Source organism: Mizuhopecten yessoensis, unplaced genomic scaffold (assembly GCF_002113885.1).
Source record: "Mizuhopecten yessoensis strain PY_sf001 unplaced genomic scaffold, ASM211388v2 scaffold11121, whole genome shotgun sequence".
Taxonomy (NCBI): domain Eukaryota; kingdom Metazoa; phylum Mollusca; class Bivalvia; order Pectinida; family Pectinidae; genus Mizuhopecten; species Mizuhopecten yessoensis.
In genome coordinates, this window is record NW_018408890.1 from 447,650 (window position 1) to 462,547 (window position 14,898).

Sequence of the window (14,898 nt, forward strand, 5' to 3'; positions counted from 1 at the left end):
TACTGGGATTTTACAATAAATATATGTTTAAATAACTTGAAATCAACAATAATACTTATTTGAAACAATTGCGTATCTACATAACATATAACGACATTTTTGTTTTAAATTCCATGCTGTTATGAACGCAAATCGGGTTACATATACATATTCCACGAAACCCCCACTATTCCATACATATAACCGATTTGCGTTCATAACGGCATGAACATTGAAAACAGGTCCTTAAATCCTGATATTTACATTGTACATTTTTAGCTATCCTAGATATTATACTGAAGTATCTGTGTTTTCAGCGCAAACTAGATTCCTTAACAGCTTACATCACAAAACTGTTTGCTGTTAATGGTTGTCTCGTGTTATTTGAGGCGAGAGGAGAAGCTTCCAAATGGCACTGATTAAAATGCGTTCATAGCTTTATAAATCCAATTTCTTCGGGTAATGCTTATATATATATTGAGAGACTTGAAGTGGAAATGTATATAAAATCATTTGTTTAATTAGGACAATTAATAATTCTAAGGATAAGAATAAAAGAGTATTTCTGCTGAACGTTCCATCCCAATGGTATTGTCGTTAAAAATAAGGCAAAAATTATCACTATTTATGATACCGATTACCTGAGAAGTACAGAACACTTGACTCCTTACGTATAGGTCATTCACAATCTGGTGACATGTGGGGTTCTCTAGATTTATCATAAACAAGACATCTTAAAGATGTATATTTTAATGTTCAACATATGCATACCTATGTAAACCTTCACATAAATCGACGTTGCACTGGCTTTTCTACCTAAATTTTACAACAACCTATTTCTACATGTATTGGAAAAATATGGCATATTTTTAAATTGAAACGGGGAAGATGGTCCTCTTTTTTTCTTCATTTTGGAATAGGGGAAACAGCCTGTATTCGACAGCAAAACAGGGGGAAATAACTGATACGTAAAATGTTAATATTAAGATGTTATTATGTACAGTTGTATTAGCTATAGGCCCCTCTTATATTGATACTTAGGAATGAGATGATCTAGATTGTAGGGTAGGTCTGTAGCGTGACAATATGTGACAATAACCGAAGGTCACTGTAGCACGAGTACGTCATTGTAATTGGATAAAGTGTGAATTAACCCCTGCAATAGTAAAATACTACAGATTGGCTGTTCTGTAATAGGGGACACCTGACGCCTAGGACGTCAGCCGAGATAATCCGGACGGACAAGTTACGATGGTGTCAAAACATGTTTAGTAAGTGGTATTTATCCTGAAACTATTGATAGATTCAGCCGTGAAAATCACGCTGCGCTCAACTCCACAACCTGCCATAATTTTTTAGGATCTTACATGAGATTCCATTTCGTATGAGATTTATGAAACAAGTCCAGGAATTTTTCAATTTAGCGAGCCTCTGGCTCGTATGAAATGAAAACGAGTGTAAGATCATTTTTATCACATAATCAAGATGTGTGGCATTTATTCGTGTAAAATGACAATTTGCATGCAACCTTGAAATGTAAAAAGCCGACATTTTGACTCCAGTGCGTAAGTTTATGACGTCATGTGGATATATTTGATCAATTATTCATGAAAAAATCAACAACAGTGTTCCGAGTGTAAAATTTCATCGAGAGCAGAGCGGGATTCGCACCCAGGACTCAAGACTGTTGTGCTTGTCGCTCTAACCGAATGATCTACCTATGCTTTGAAGAGCTGAACAGAAAACCCTTTCGGAACCAATTTTATAATTTTCATTTGCACTGGAAACGAATTACTGGAACGGAAATGTAATACGATATTATGATGTCATAACTATGACGTCACCATAACTGACATTACATGAAGTAAAGCGCAAGAGTAGATTCTTATGAAAGTACATTTCTGTTTGTAACGTTCATTTCTGTTTGTAACGTACATTTCTACACGTAGAAGCACATCGGTAAACATAGCTATATTTACAGGTGTACATGTGTTTGTGATTTAATGACTTTCATCCACTTATTCGTCATATCAGCTTCCTGTACAATGTACGTGGCGGAATCTACCCAGCTGTAAATCATGATTATTTTAAGTCAGTACAAAATAATCTCGTGACGTATTTAAGTACCTTCATTAAACCACAAATCGCTAAGTTGATTTACGTATATCAGTGAAATCCTGTTTTCTTTACAATACGAATGTGAGATGTGGTAAGATTTTCCGTTAACTTTTGATCCATGCGAGGTTAGCGAGTTACATTTATACTTTTGTTATATATAGGATCTTAAATGAGTTTTCATTTCATATGAGTTTTTATTTTTGAGAGCCTTGGCGAGCAAAAACTAAAACTTCGAGACGAGTTTCATAAAAGCTCATATGAAATGAAAACAAATTTCAGATACTTTTTATCACAAAAACGGAGACCGACATTTTGTTGCGCCATTCTCAATTTATGACGTCACGTCATTGTCCATATTATGACGTCACAATCGATTTCTGACTGGCACAGCCAATGAAAATCGCTCCAGGGTTTTACACTAGTGACATGTAAAATAACAAGCCGATTGTTTAATAAAGTAAAATGGTCAACATAACGGACGTACATTGTGCATAGTAAGCGCAAACACATACAACACCTCATTTGTAAGGGTGATAGCGAGATATATGTATAGTATATAGTCTCTGAGTGAGATACTGACTTGCACATTACAGGTCCTCATAGCGTCCGTTGAAAATCATGTATTTACCTTGTGAGTGGTAAAGGTAGATGTGTTTACCTTGTGAGTGGTAAAGGTAGGTGTATTTACCTTGTAAGTGGTAAAGGTGGATGTGTTTACCTTGTAAGTGGTAAATGTAGATGTATTTACCTTGTAAGTGGTAAAGGTAGATGTGTTTACCTTGTAAGTGGTAATGTTAAATGTATTTACCTTGTAAGTGGTAAAGGTGGATGTGTTTACCTTGTGAGTGGTAAAAGTAGATGTATTTACCTTGTAAGTGGTAAAGGTAGATGTATTTACGTTGTAAGTGGTAAAGGTAGATGTATTTACCTTGTGAGTGGTAAAGGTAGATGTATTTACATTGTGAGTGGTAATGGTAGATGTACTTACGTTGTGAGTGGTAAAGGTAGATGTATTTACCTTGTAAGTGGTAAAGGTAGATGTATTTACGTTGTGAGTGGTAATGGTAGATGTACTTACGTTGTGAGTGGTAAAGGTAGATGTATTTACCTTGTAAGTGGTAAAGGTAGATGTATTTACCTTGTGAGTGGTAAAGGTAGATTTATTTACCTTGTAAGTGGTAAAGGTAGATGTATATATCATCGCTGTCAGGCAGCTTGACTCTGATCTGACATCCTCCAGGTTAACGCCACCACAGTCGTCAATGAACACTGAAAAACAGCAAAAAGTAGAACGTGAATTTCATACATCGCTCATACATGTACAATGTAAGTGTAGAAGTGTTATTTGTATGTCATCCAACTGACTTCTTCCTTTTTACTTTCCTACTCTCTCTCTCTCCGGCGGTGTCTCCCACGGCAAACCAAACTGACTTTTAAACACTGTTTACCTTAAGTGTCACCATTTCAGTGTCGTTTCGTCGCGTTTGCTTATTTGCACAATTTGACAACAACAGGACAGACCCTCACCTTTATTCTCATATCATCATCATCATCATCATCATCCTCTTATGTTATTCGGGTCAAAGGGTCTGTACCGGCGTTATGTAAACTTGCCTAAAGAGCACCCGTCGATACGACCGCAGTTTATAACTACCATATAAAGATTATCTTATATACCGACACATAAAACAATACCACAAGTAGTGTAACATTATAGAACAGTTTGTCTTAAAAAACTACCCTTCATTAAAAACAATAATGAGGGTGTTCTTCGTGGACAGATAAAGTTACATAACAGTGTATCTTACTTAATACTACAGATAATCCATATCACGTGAAGTGACGTCACATATCTATAAACTGTGATTCAATGTCGGTAAAACGTCTCGAGTGTGGATGATTCTACGCTTTACACAAACTTTTAGTAAATGGGTTGTCTGTTGAAAATATGCAGATTACATTGTATAACTCTTGATTCATTCAGACAAAATACTGACATAATTCCTTAACTACCTCCCAGTAACCGACATTCGGAGGTTCAAACAATCTTTATAGAGCAGGTCCAGTCCAGGGAAGGCTGTAATCAAACCCCGGGTGAACAGAACATAGGTGTATACAATGATACAAATTATAGTGTTTATACCCCATACATAGTTAACAATTTCATATTCAACACACACACACACACACACACACCTACACACATGTAAGTACATACAGCGTGGTATGTTATAATAATAATAATTAATTCGAGGTTTTTATATACCGCTTCATCACAAACTAGTTTGAATTCGTAGGTCGTCTCAAAGCGGTTCACACATTATTATCCGTGGTTATAGGGCCTTCGTTCATGTACTGTATGTTAAATGCCAGGTCATCTTATTTGTATGGAGGAATGCTCATATGAACGAATAATATTCTGCGCTAAAAACGAAACCATATACTCGGACTTTTGTACCCTTCACCAAGGGAACGAGGCAAACGATTTTCACCTCCTTTTCATGGCCGTAGTCACAGGGACCTCGTAATTGATTCCAGCTATAATTGGTCCTAAATTAAGTTTTTAGAGTAATTTTACATGTTTCAGGTGTTTACATCGACTTTTGATAACAAAAACAAACACAAAAACTCCCCAATGATTATATATACATGTACGTATAGGGTGGAGGTGTCGACAAATCTACCACAACTAACTTTTCTGCATTAAAAATATTTTTCCTCGCGTACATTATAATTGTGGATGGCATTTTTATCAACAGTCGATATAAACCACTAAAACATGTACAATTCCTCTGAACAACTTAGTTTAGGGCTAATTATATATAGCTGTAACAAATTACCATGTACCTGTGGCCGAAGCCTATATATAGAGGGAGGCAGAAACACTTCCCCCTCCGAAACCTGTCATGCTTAAAATTTTAAAACTGTAAGAGAACTTCGGTATTAAGGACATATTCCTGACGACATGACAAATTCCTGACGACATGTCCCTTGACATAGACAAATCAATACAAAAAAAACCTCCTTAACCACTCCGTCCTTTAACGACCGAGACCAAGACAACTGATTCAGCCGAGAGGGGCGGGGCTTCCCCAGATTTCCTGAAATGTCACACGGCAGGTTTTCCGACTACATATCTCACACGACAGTTATTCCGAAAAAACCCAGCAGTATTGTTCCCGTCTCTATGGACGTATATTGTAGTTATTTGTTTTACATAATTTGGTGATTCTAATCCGGCAATAATTTAATTGATTTGACACATAAAACATACAAATCCAACGTTAACACAACCTACCTTAATGAAAGTCCCGATTTTATGATAATTGGAAAAAAGAATCCGTTTGAGAAATATTCCGACCTTAGCACTGTATTCCTTCTCCACACGACTACCTCGTTGTGGGGGTTTACCTGTAGTACGTCCGACTTTATGAATGAACAGACATGTACATTATCACGTGGACGGTGTATTTCAAAATGTCGATACGCGCTGTTTATCAACACAACGTGAACATGGTAACGGTTGCGAAATGCCCTATTTAATGTAGTTTTCCCAGTAATAGATAGGTTTGTTTCTGTCAAATTGTAACCTGAATTTAAGACAGTAACATTTGCTGAGGTACAACATATAAGTGTAATACAATCCGGAGCTCTACCTGTACAGGTGTATGTACATATGTAAGTATGCATTCAGCTGTGAAGGGTATGCCCCTTCTTTCATTTCCAATAGGATCGTTTTATTGTGAAATACAATCAAGTTCTTTTCCAACGATCTGTTCTATCACTTCCGCGGAGAAATTTTTCCATTCTCGTTTCGAAATTTCCTTTTCTGATATATCTATACAGTTGTGAAGCTAACAGTTTTCTTATGTTAAAACAGTCATATCCGACAATTTATCACCTATATTATTTTATATTTTATTTTAAAGATAGTGAACTTTGATATTGTTTCTGATCTTGATATAAAGCGAAGAAAATGAATAATACACGAATTACATTCATCAAAAAGACCACTGGATAAGAAATCATAACATTGAATAAACATTTGGAAAACATTATGACAGGGAAATTGCATGAACGGTTTAACACTATTAAAACAAGCATGACATTGTATATTAGCTGCGATAACGTAGCTTTCTGACGACGAGAGAATGTTTTTATATATTGCGTCGTCAGAGCTACGAAGCGGTCCTATGCCAACTAATGGAGCAAAATCAAAAGTGTTAATCTGTAAGATTGCATATAATTCAAGCCTCGTATGAGTATAATATTATCAAAATATTGCATAATTGTTGAAAAAAACGAATCCTTACCCATGCAAAAAACACTTTTACGAAATTAACAAAGTCAGTCTTGGGGTAAAAAAATAGAAACGACCGCCATGACAGATCACGCGTGATGTTATCTCAATTATCCTTTCCATATATGGCCTGCATGGCCAAATAAAGTATTACTACTGAGGCCGCCATGTTTACTACAATTTCCATATTGGGTCATGACACCCATATTTGGACATCTGACCTATATCGGAAGAGAGACGAACTTTCCAACACGGCGGTCAATTCAGATTTTGATTACGCTTGCTACGTGAACTTGATAATTTAACGACATTTTAGGCAGAGGTAAACTTCAAATTGTGCAGGATATCAACAGAAATAGTTCATACTACAACCTTATTTATGGATGCGGACCAATGTGCTGTCAATTAATTCTAAAATCGCCCCGGTGTGATTCACACCGGGCTTGCTCCATTACAAGGCATGGGATCGATTTAATACCCGGTCGGGGCAGAGGAGGCCGGGTATTAATATTAGTACTAATTGTATATATATATACGTTGTACTATAACTGTAACACAATTGTATACACGTTTTTAGTATTGTATTAACTGTCATGTCAAACAGAACATTGTATAACTTTAAAAACAGTGTATACACGTTTATAATATTGTATTATCTCATTGTATCAATTATTCAAACATTGTATAACTGTAAAAAAAAAACCAGTGTATAGCTTTTTATAATGTTGTATTAACTGTCGGATCTCAATGTCCGAAAGCACGAGTTTTCTTTGATCACTCAAGATACAAACATTGTATTGCTCATTTTACTCTTTGACACAAAATCTGTATTATTTACGAACGGACAGCGAGACGCTATGTACCACGCGGGGAAACAGGTACCATAAAACCTTAGGGTGATTGTGACTTAAACATAATAGCGTCGTATAAACGCATTCCTATACAGAAGCTAGTCGAGGACATAATTTATAATTATTATAAATCACAGTATTTATTGGACCATTAGAACAGTGGCTAAATTACGCAATGCTCAAAGGTCAAAATCAAAAACGGTCACGTGATGTATGACGTCATATACTGTTGGTTCTAATGACAATGTGCACGTTGTACCCGTAAAAACTACTTTCTTCGATATTCTATAAATAACAATCCGTGTTAAGTAGTCCAATGTTCAATAACTACCACAGCGATGATTAAAGTAAATAAAGCCGGCAGACAAGGCCCTCCGTGTTGACATTGCTCTCACTGTAGAGAAAGGTTGTCGGTCCGTACACGCTATAGCTGACAAAATGTAAAGTGTGAATTGTTCCAATATCAATGCGCATTAGTTCAAAATCAAAAACGGTCACATGTTTTTTTGTTTATCTAGTTCAAATATACCAGGCAATACATAAGTACGTGGTTGTTCATGCTCGACTTAAATAGCTATATCAGGGCCATACTTCTTATACACCCAAGGATTAGCCTTTCACCGTCTTCACTTGAATTTTCTATGTATAAAAATAGGAAAAGTATTTCATATATATATATTTTCGTTTGAACTATAGTTATAAATACATCGACAAGAAATAAGGTCTACCCGCATGTACAACGTAATGGTTATAAGGGAGAATACTGAAATAAAAAAAAATAGAAAAATAAGTGGGACTTTTCTTCGCGATCTTAACTAACGCAGTGATACTATTATCCTTATGTAAGTATATCAGTCGGGTGGTCGGGTGGTGCAGAGGATAGCGCACTTGCTTTTCACCAAGGCGGCCGGGGTTCGATTCCCCGATCGGACGTGAAAAGGTTGGGGTCACCTGCCCGTGTACGTGGGTTTTCTCCGGGTACTCCGGTTTTCTCCCACAATAAGAGTGGATATATTACTGAAAATATGTATCTTCTAACGAAAGTTTACTTAATAATGATATGACCTGAAGCCAACATCCAGTGTGGTCTGTTTCATCTTTTGGGAAAGTCGGTGATGAAAATAGCTACGACCAAAATAGCACAATACCCGGGCCTTTCAGTGAGCAGTAAACATGTTCAGTACTACGCTGTCGACACAGGGTCAGTTATGAGTTTGAGTAGACAATACATCTGGATACAATACAACACAGTGTCAGTTTTGAGTCTGAGTACACAATACACCTGGTACAATAAAACACAGTGTCAGTTTTGAGTCTGAGTACACAATACATCGCTAGTAAATAAGATATTTCAGTTCACATTTGGATTTGAATAAAAACGAACAGGTCCAATTAGACCCACTGAGAGGGTGCCGCAGGGAGAAAATCAAACCGAAGAAAGTACGATATTCATAGGTTTAAACGTAAAATATATCACTAATTTATAACGATGTTTGAGAACCTGTTGGAAGATGATATTGATTCAGAATAAATGCATGTACTTGTACTCCAGAGAGGCTAGGTGAATAAAACGAAAAGTTTCCTTCTGGAAAAACATTTTTGTTAACTAGAAATACCCATAGCTCCCGCTGATTTCTCAATTTCTGATTACAAACGCCAAGAAAACATTGTCTCTTGTCAATTTCTCGACATGAATTATTCATAAGGAATATTAAACTATATAATCATGAATAGTTTTGTGACAAGGTTATCAAAAAGCTTACTTCACTAAATTGTCCATTTAAACCATGCGCCTGTATAAATTGTTTTTCAATAAATAAAGGTGAGGTTTCTCCAAGCAAGATGCTTGGAAACAAAACGACAGAGCAAAACAAAAATAAAGATCCGAAATGTTAAAATGGATACCGGAGGTTGATTTCGGTCGCTTTCCCTATAGTACAGAGAGCACAACCCCAAATATGCTGGGGGATTCACATAAGGGGCAGGCAATGGGGAAACTACAGGTGTATAAGAAGTTAATAAAGGAAGCGAGGAAGGAAATGTTTTTTTATTTGTTTGGGTCAACTGACGCACATGTCGCTTGGTTACCAGTACTGAGCTAAACTTAAGCGCGATGTCACTTAATAGAACGATTATTTGATTCTCGACCAACGGAGAACGCCAGCTGAATGTGTACATGCATGGTGTCGAGAGTTGACTTTAATGACTGAACGGTGATTTAACGGACTTTTAAACTGTTAAATTGGTTGTTTAACAATACAATGATTTCTCAAACAGAAAGGTTGACCTCCACTCATGTGATCCAGGTCACTATGTAGGAGACACGTTGGATAAATTTCGAAGAAAAGAGGCACCATGTTTGCTACTTCCATTCCGCCTTCGGTCAGTCCGACTTCTGTCCTTCCCTCTGTCCTTCACTTCATCCGCCCCTTCTCCACTCCTTCTCCATTCCGTAAACCATTACCCCCTTCCCTCATTTCCTAACACCTCCCCTCACCTCTACTTCTTCCCTCATTTTCTAACCCCTCCCTCACTCATGCTTCTTCCCTCATTGTCTAACCCCTCCCTCATCCATGCTTCTTCCCTCATTGTCTAACCCCTCCCTCACTTCTACTTCTTCCCTCATTGTCTAACCCCTCCCTCATCCATGCTTCTTCCCTCATTGTCTAACCCCTCCCTCATCAATGCTTCTTCCCTCATTGTCTAACCCCTCCCTCATCAATGCTTCTTCCCTCATTGTCTAACCCCTCCCTCACTTCTACTTCTTCCCTCATTGTCTAACCCCTCCCTCATCCATGCTTCTTCCCTCATTGTCTAACCCCTCCCTCATCCATGCTTCTTCCCTCATTGTCTAACCCCTCCCTCACCTCTACTTCTTCCCTCATTGTCTAACCCTTTCTCACCCCTACTTCTTCCCTCATCGTCTAACCCCTCCCTCACCTCTCCTTCTTCCCTCATTGTCTAACCCCTCCCTCACCTCTACTTCTTCCCTCATTGTCTAACCCCTCCCTCATCAATGCTTCTTCCCTCATTGTCTAACCCCTCCCTCACCCATGCTTCTTCCCTCATTGTCTAACCCCTCCCTCATCCATGCTTCTTCCCTCATTGTCTAACCCCTCCCTCATCCATACTTCTTCCCTCATTGTCTAACCCCTCCCTAACCTCTACTTCTTCCCTCAGTGTCTAACCCCTCCCTCACCTCTACTTCTTCCCTCATTGTCTAACCCTTCCCTCACCCATGCGTCTTCCCTCATTGTCTAACCCCTCCCTCACCCCTACTTGACCGCTCTCCCTTTATTTACCCTTCCATCCATTTTCAGAGTGATATTTCACCCGAGTTTGATAAAAATCAAATATTTGTTCTTTTTGACAGGGCAAACCATGTCTCTTCCTCCGTCAGTCTTATCATTAACTACGGGTTCACATTGTACATAATGTAATGATATAAAGTTCTGAGATGGGAGGTGGGGGGCACTACCTAGGCCCTTAACTGATCAGGAAGTCTGTACAGTATAATTATACTACATGGGACGGCGGCCAGAAGGTAACCTGTTGTTTAGAGTGTATGTAATTTCATTTTCAAGGTTTTCTGACCATTGAACAGTCATTTTACCATGTAGGACGCCGCATGTATATTGCCTCTGGATTTAACAGTCGAATTTAAAACGGCTTCCAATCCTAGTATAAGCCAGGAGTGATTGTATCAAGCTTTAATTTGACTTTTTAATTTATATTTGGCCCTAAAAGTGGAAGCACAAATAGACTCAGTTCTTATACCTCCCCCCCCCCCCCAAAAAAAAACCCCCAACAACAACAACAACAAAAACAACAACACAACAACAAAAACAACAACACAACAACAACCCCAAACAAACAAACAAAACAAAGAATAAAACAAATCAAAAATAAACAAGACACATACACACAAAGCGAGATACCAGTACCTCTTGGGAGAGGAATTTCACAGGTATAGTGTAATGCTATACTAGTTCTATGCTAAAGTATGTACATACATGTACATAGGGATGTGATAGAGTCATACAAGATTACAAGATATACGACCGGTATACCAGCAACATATTAAATAATGTGATACTAATACAGACAGGAACAGCAGGAGAGGAAACTCTAAAAAAAACATCTTTCCACAACGGGCAAGGACCAGCCTTAGGTACTAAACCTGTTCTCACAGCGAATAGATCATATATGGAACAGTTTACCCGAGAGTGTAGTGACTGCACCAAACATCATAGGGCTTTACATGAAGTTTTGTATATCCAGATTTGGTAACATATTAACATTATAACTTCGTAATCTAATATAAATATCTACTTTTTGGAGTCTGGTGTAGAGGATCAAAAATAAACCTGTACAAGAATAATTTACATTTCTACTGAACTCAATATATCTACTAAACATTTTAAAGGTTATTTTTCAATGAACTGTTCTGTTGGCGAACGAATACATCAGCATATTATCAACCAGAATACTCGCGGAGCGCGGAAAGTATTTAATATATATATATATATTAAAAAAATTTCAGAAGTTTTCAATTGATTTTTTTTGTCAGAAGTTTTCAATTGAATTAAAGTAAATTTATTTACATTATTTTGTTTTTTCGTTGTAAACAATGCAAACAAGTGATTCATCTTACCAGGACGATGTCTCACAGTGAGTGATGACGTCTTCAGCTTTGGCACCTTCCTAGGTGTGTTTGCACAAGATCGATATTTTAGAAATTATCCAAAAAAAAAATTAGAAATTTGTTTTTGCGAATAAAAACATATGTCTACCCTTATTAGCCAATAGAAAAACTTCGGTATAAAAATTCAACAAAGGGTCATATCTCTTTATTTAGTGGGGCACGAGACCCGATTTCAGTGCGAGAGATCCCCCCTTCCAAAGATACATAAATATGGTAAGTTTGGTCAACATAGGTGAACTAACATGGAACTCCGGACAAACTTCGGTATTTAAAATTGAACAAAGGGCCATAACTCTGTATATAGTGGGGCACGAGACATAGTTCTGGTGCACTGCACACCTTCTGTGGGTGATTATAAGAACCAGAAGAAGAACCAGTACTAATATAAAATGTCTCCCCTCATTAGAAGGGGAGACAAACATATCAATATCGCACTGAATGTAAGTATAAGCATAGAATCCTGTTTTGTTGAGGTTTATGGGGTATAAACCTCAATGGAGCCTCAAGACCCATTTAGGTGTATGCCCCCATAAACCTCAACAATACAGGATTCATTCATTAAAAAAAATATCTTATATATCTTCCATTTAACTAAGTCACATGTAATTAAGGCTTTTATAATAACCAATCGTACTTATTTTAGGACCAACACTACTGCAGTAAATACCTCCGAATACACGGGTTTAGTATGCACATATATTATCATAATTACGATTACTGCAATACACCTGAATACACACATCAAACTTTGCATCTACACATGTTATAATTCGCCTTAGGAATCACGATTTCGACCCACATATGATAAGACTTGTTTTACTATAGACTGACTAACCGCGTCCGCAACTCATTATTATTTTGTTCTTTTGGCAGAACAGAACTACATAATTGCATTTTAAATAGAGACGATCAAAGAAAGAGTTCAAAGGGGTGCCATATACCATAAATTAGCGGTGCGGACAAACCGGCACCCGTAAAGATATATTTAGCACCTACACAAAACGTACCGGTAATTAAAATACGTCGACCTCGGACCTCAAAACGTAAAGTACTATAGTGAATAAAAACCGTCTATTCAAACATTCAGATAGATGAATCAGATTGAAATAGAATGTGTTCAGTGTATGTCAACACTAATTATCTAGGTTCCACCGACGCCTTCGCTCCTGGTTGTACAGGTACCCGGGAATTAGTCACAATTGGTCTGTTTGGGCCAATCCTGATGTTTAAAATTAGACGTTTTAGTGGTACAAGATACAAGATAAAATATACAAAAAACTTTATTTAACGTCGCATACGGATAAGCAATGAACATTAGCTCTTGAGAGCTATTATTGCGACAAACATACGTAAAATAACAATAACTCATCATATTACAAGTAAAGGGTAATAATTATCACAGAAAAAAAGTAACATATCCCAGGTTTTTAAGTGATTGGGAGTCCCCTACCTACAAAGGCCCTTGGGATATGACCCTTTAAATAAAATGTAGCACATATACCATCATTGGGGTGACATTTTACATAGAGTTGATCTTAGTTAAAGGGTACTACCTTCCGCTCAGAATTTATAAGAAGAGACTTTGAGTATCTTCCCCGGTCAAGATTTCATGTTTTTTACTTTCTATTTTAAACATTAAATTTTCGAACAACTATGCTTCTATGAAATGCATACTAGCATGTGGTTCGACTTGTTGGAACCCTTTACACGTCCAAACACAACCCTTGTAACACACGTCTAGGATCGTCGTGGTTGTAAGCTTCGGCAGGAGGAGCAGGCATCAAAATGGTTGTTGGGGGCGAATGAAGATTTGTGACTTTGTAAATATGTTTTTCGTCTAGATTTCTTGTGCTTTGGAGATATGAACATGTTGACAAATTTTGTGGGGATTAAGTTCCAACAAATCGTATTATCGTTAACTAAATCATATTAGGCGCTTTATCCCACTACACTGTGTTTTATATAAACAGTTACCTCCCCTTAAGGATCCCTGTCCCACTGCACTGTGTTTAGTATGTACAGTTACCTCCCCTTAATGATCCCGGTCCCACTACACTGTGTTTAGTATGTACAGTTACCTCCCCTTAAGGATCCCTGCCCCACTGCAGTGTGTTTAGTATATGTACAGTTATCTCCCCTTCATTTCGCTTTGGACATACTATAACACAGTGGTGATAAACTACTTCCGTTCACCGGATAGCTCAGTGAGACTTTCGAAAAATGGGAGAGATAAAACAATAGTCTGAGGTCAATGTCATGTCTTGGCGTACAATCATAACATGACGTCATGTCCATCGTATTAAATACAATCGTGCCGTGACGTCATGCCAATCATATTCAATACAATCGTGCCAAAGCGTTTTGTACATCGTTTTTAATACAATCATAGCATGACGTCATGCCCACAGTATTCAATATAATCGTGCCTTGACGTTATGCTCAGTGTCTTGATTTTGTTGTCAACTTGACATCATAATAATAATAATAATACGTAAAAAAAAAGTGTGACGAAGGTGTATTTATTATCTAACATAGCAGTCATTGCCACAAAATACTTTTGAAACAATTAGACATCAAGTGTAATGTGTAGTAGTTGTGTATATTCTATCTTGGTGAACTATAGCCACGCTATGTAGTATACTCCAGGTTAGCCCCGACAGTAACCACGCTATGTAGTATACTCTAGGTTAGCCCCGACAGTTACCACGCTATGTAGTATACTCCAGACTGGCCCCGACAGTAACCACGCTATGTAGTATACTCCAGGTTAGCCCGACAGTAACCACGCTATGTAGTATACGCCAGGTTAGCCCCGACAGTAACCACGCTATGTAGTATACTCCAGGTTAGCCCGACAGTAACCACGCTATGTAGTATACACCAGGCTGGCCCCGACAGTAACCACGCTATGTAGTATACTCCAGGTTAGCCCGACAGTAACCACG

General features: G+C 37.7%; 1 protein-coding gene across 5 annotated transcripts in view; it reads right to left on the bottom strand.

The window, feature by feature from the left end:
• Window positions 1-14,898, bottom strand: part of LOC110466151 (serine/threonine-protein phosphatase 6 regulatory ankyrin repeat subunit B-like) — a 34,697-nt gene that overhangs the window by 6,086 nt on the left and 13,713 nt on the right. The window contains exons 1-2 of one of the 5 annotated variants that reach the window (XM_021522491.1): window positions 5,396-5,692; window positions 3,266-3,366 (exon numbers count right to left, since the gene is read on the bottom strand). The gene's annotated coding sequence lies outside the window, so the exon portion shown is untranslated. Of the gene's footprint in view, window positions 1-2,845; window positions 2,870-2,965; window positions 2,991-3,265; window positions 3,367-5,395; window positions 5,693-14,898 lie in introns of those variants that run through there. The other 4 variants (XM_021522493.1, XM_021522492.1, XM_021522497.1 and 1 more) reach the window with 4 other exon arrangements.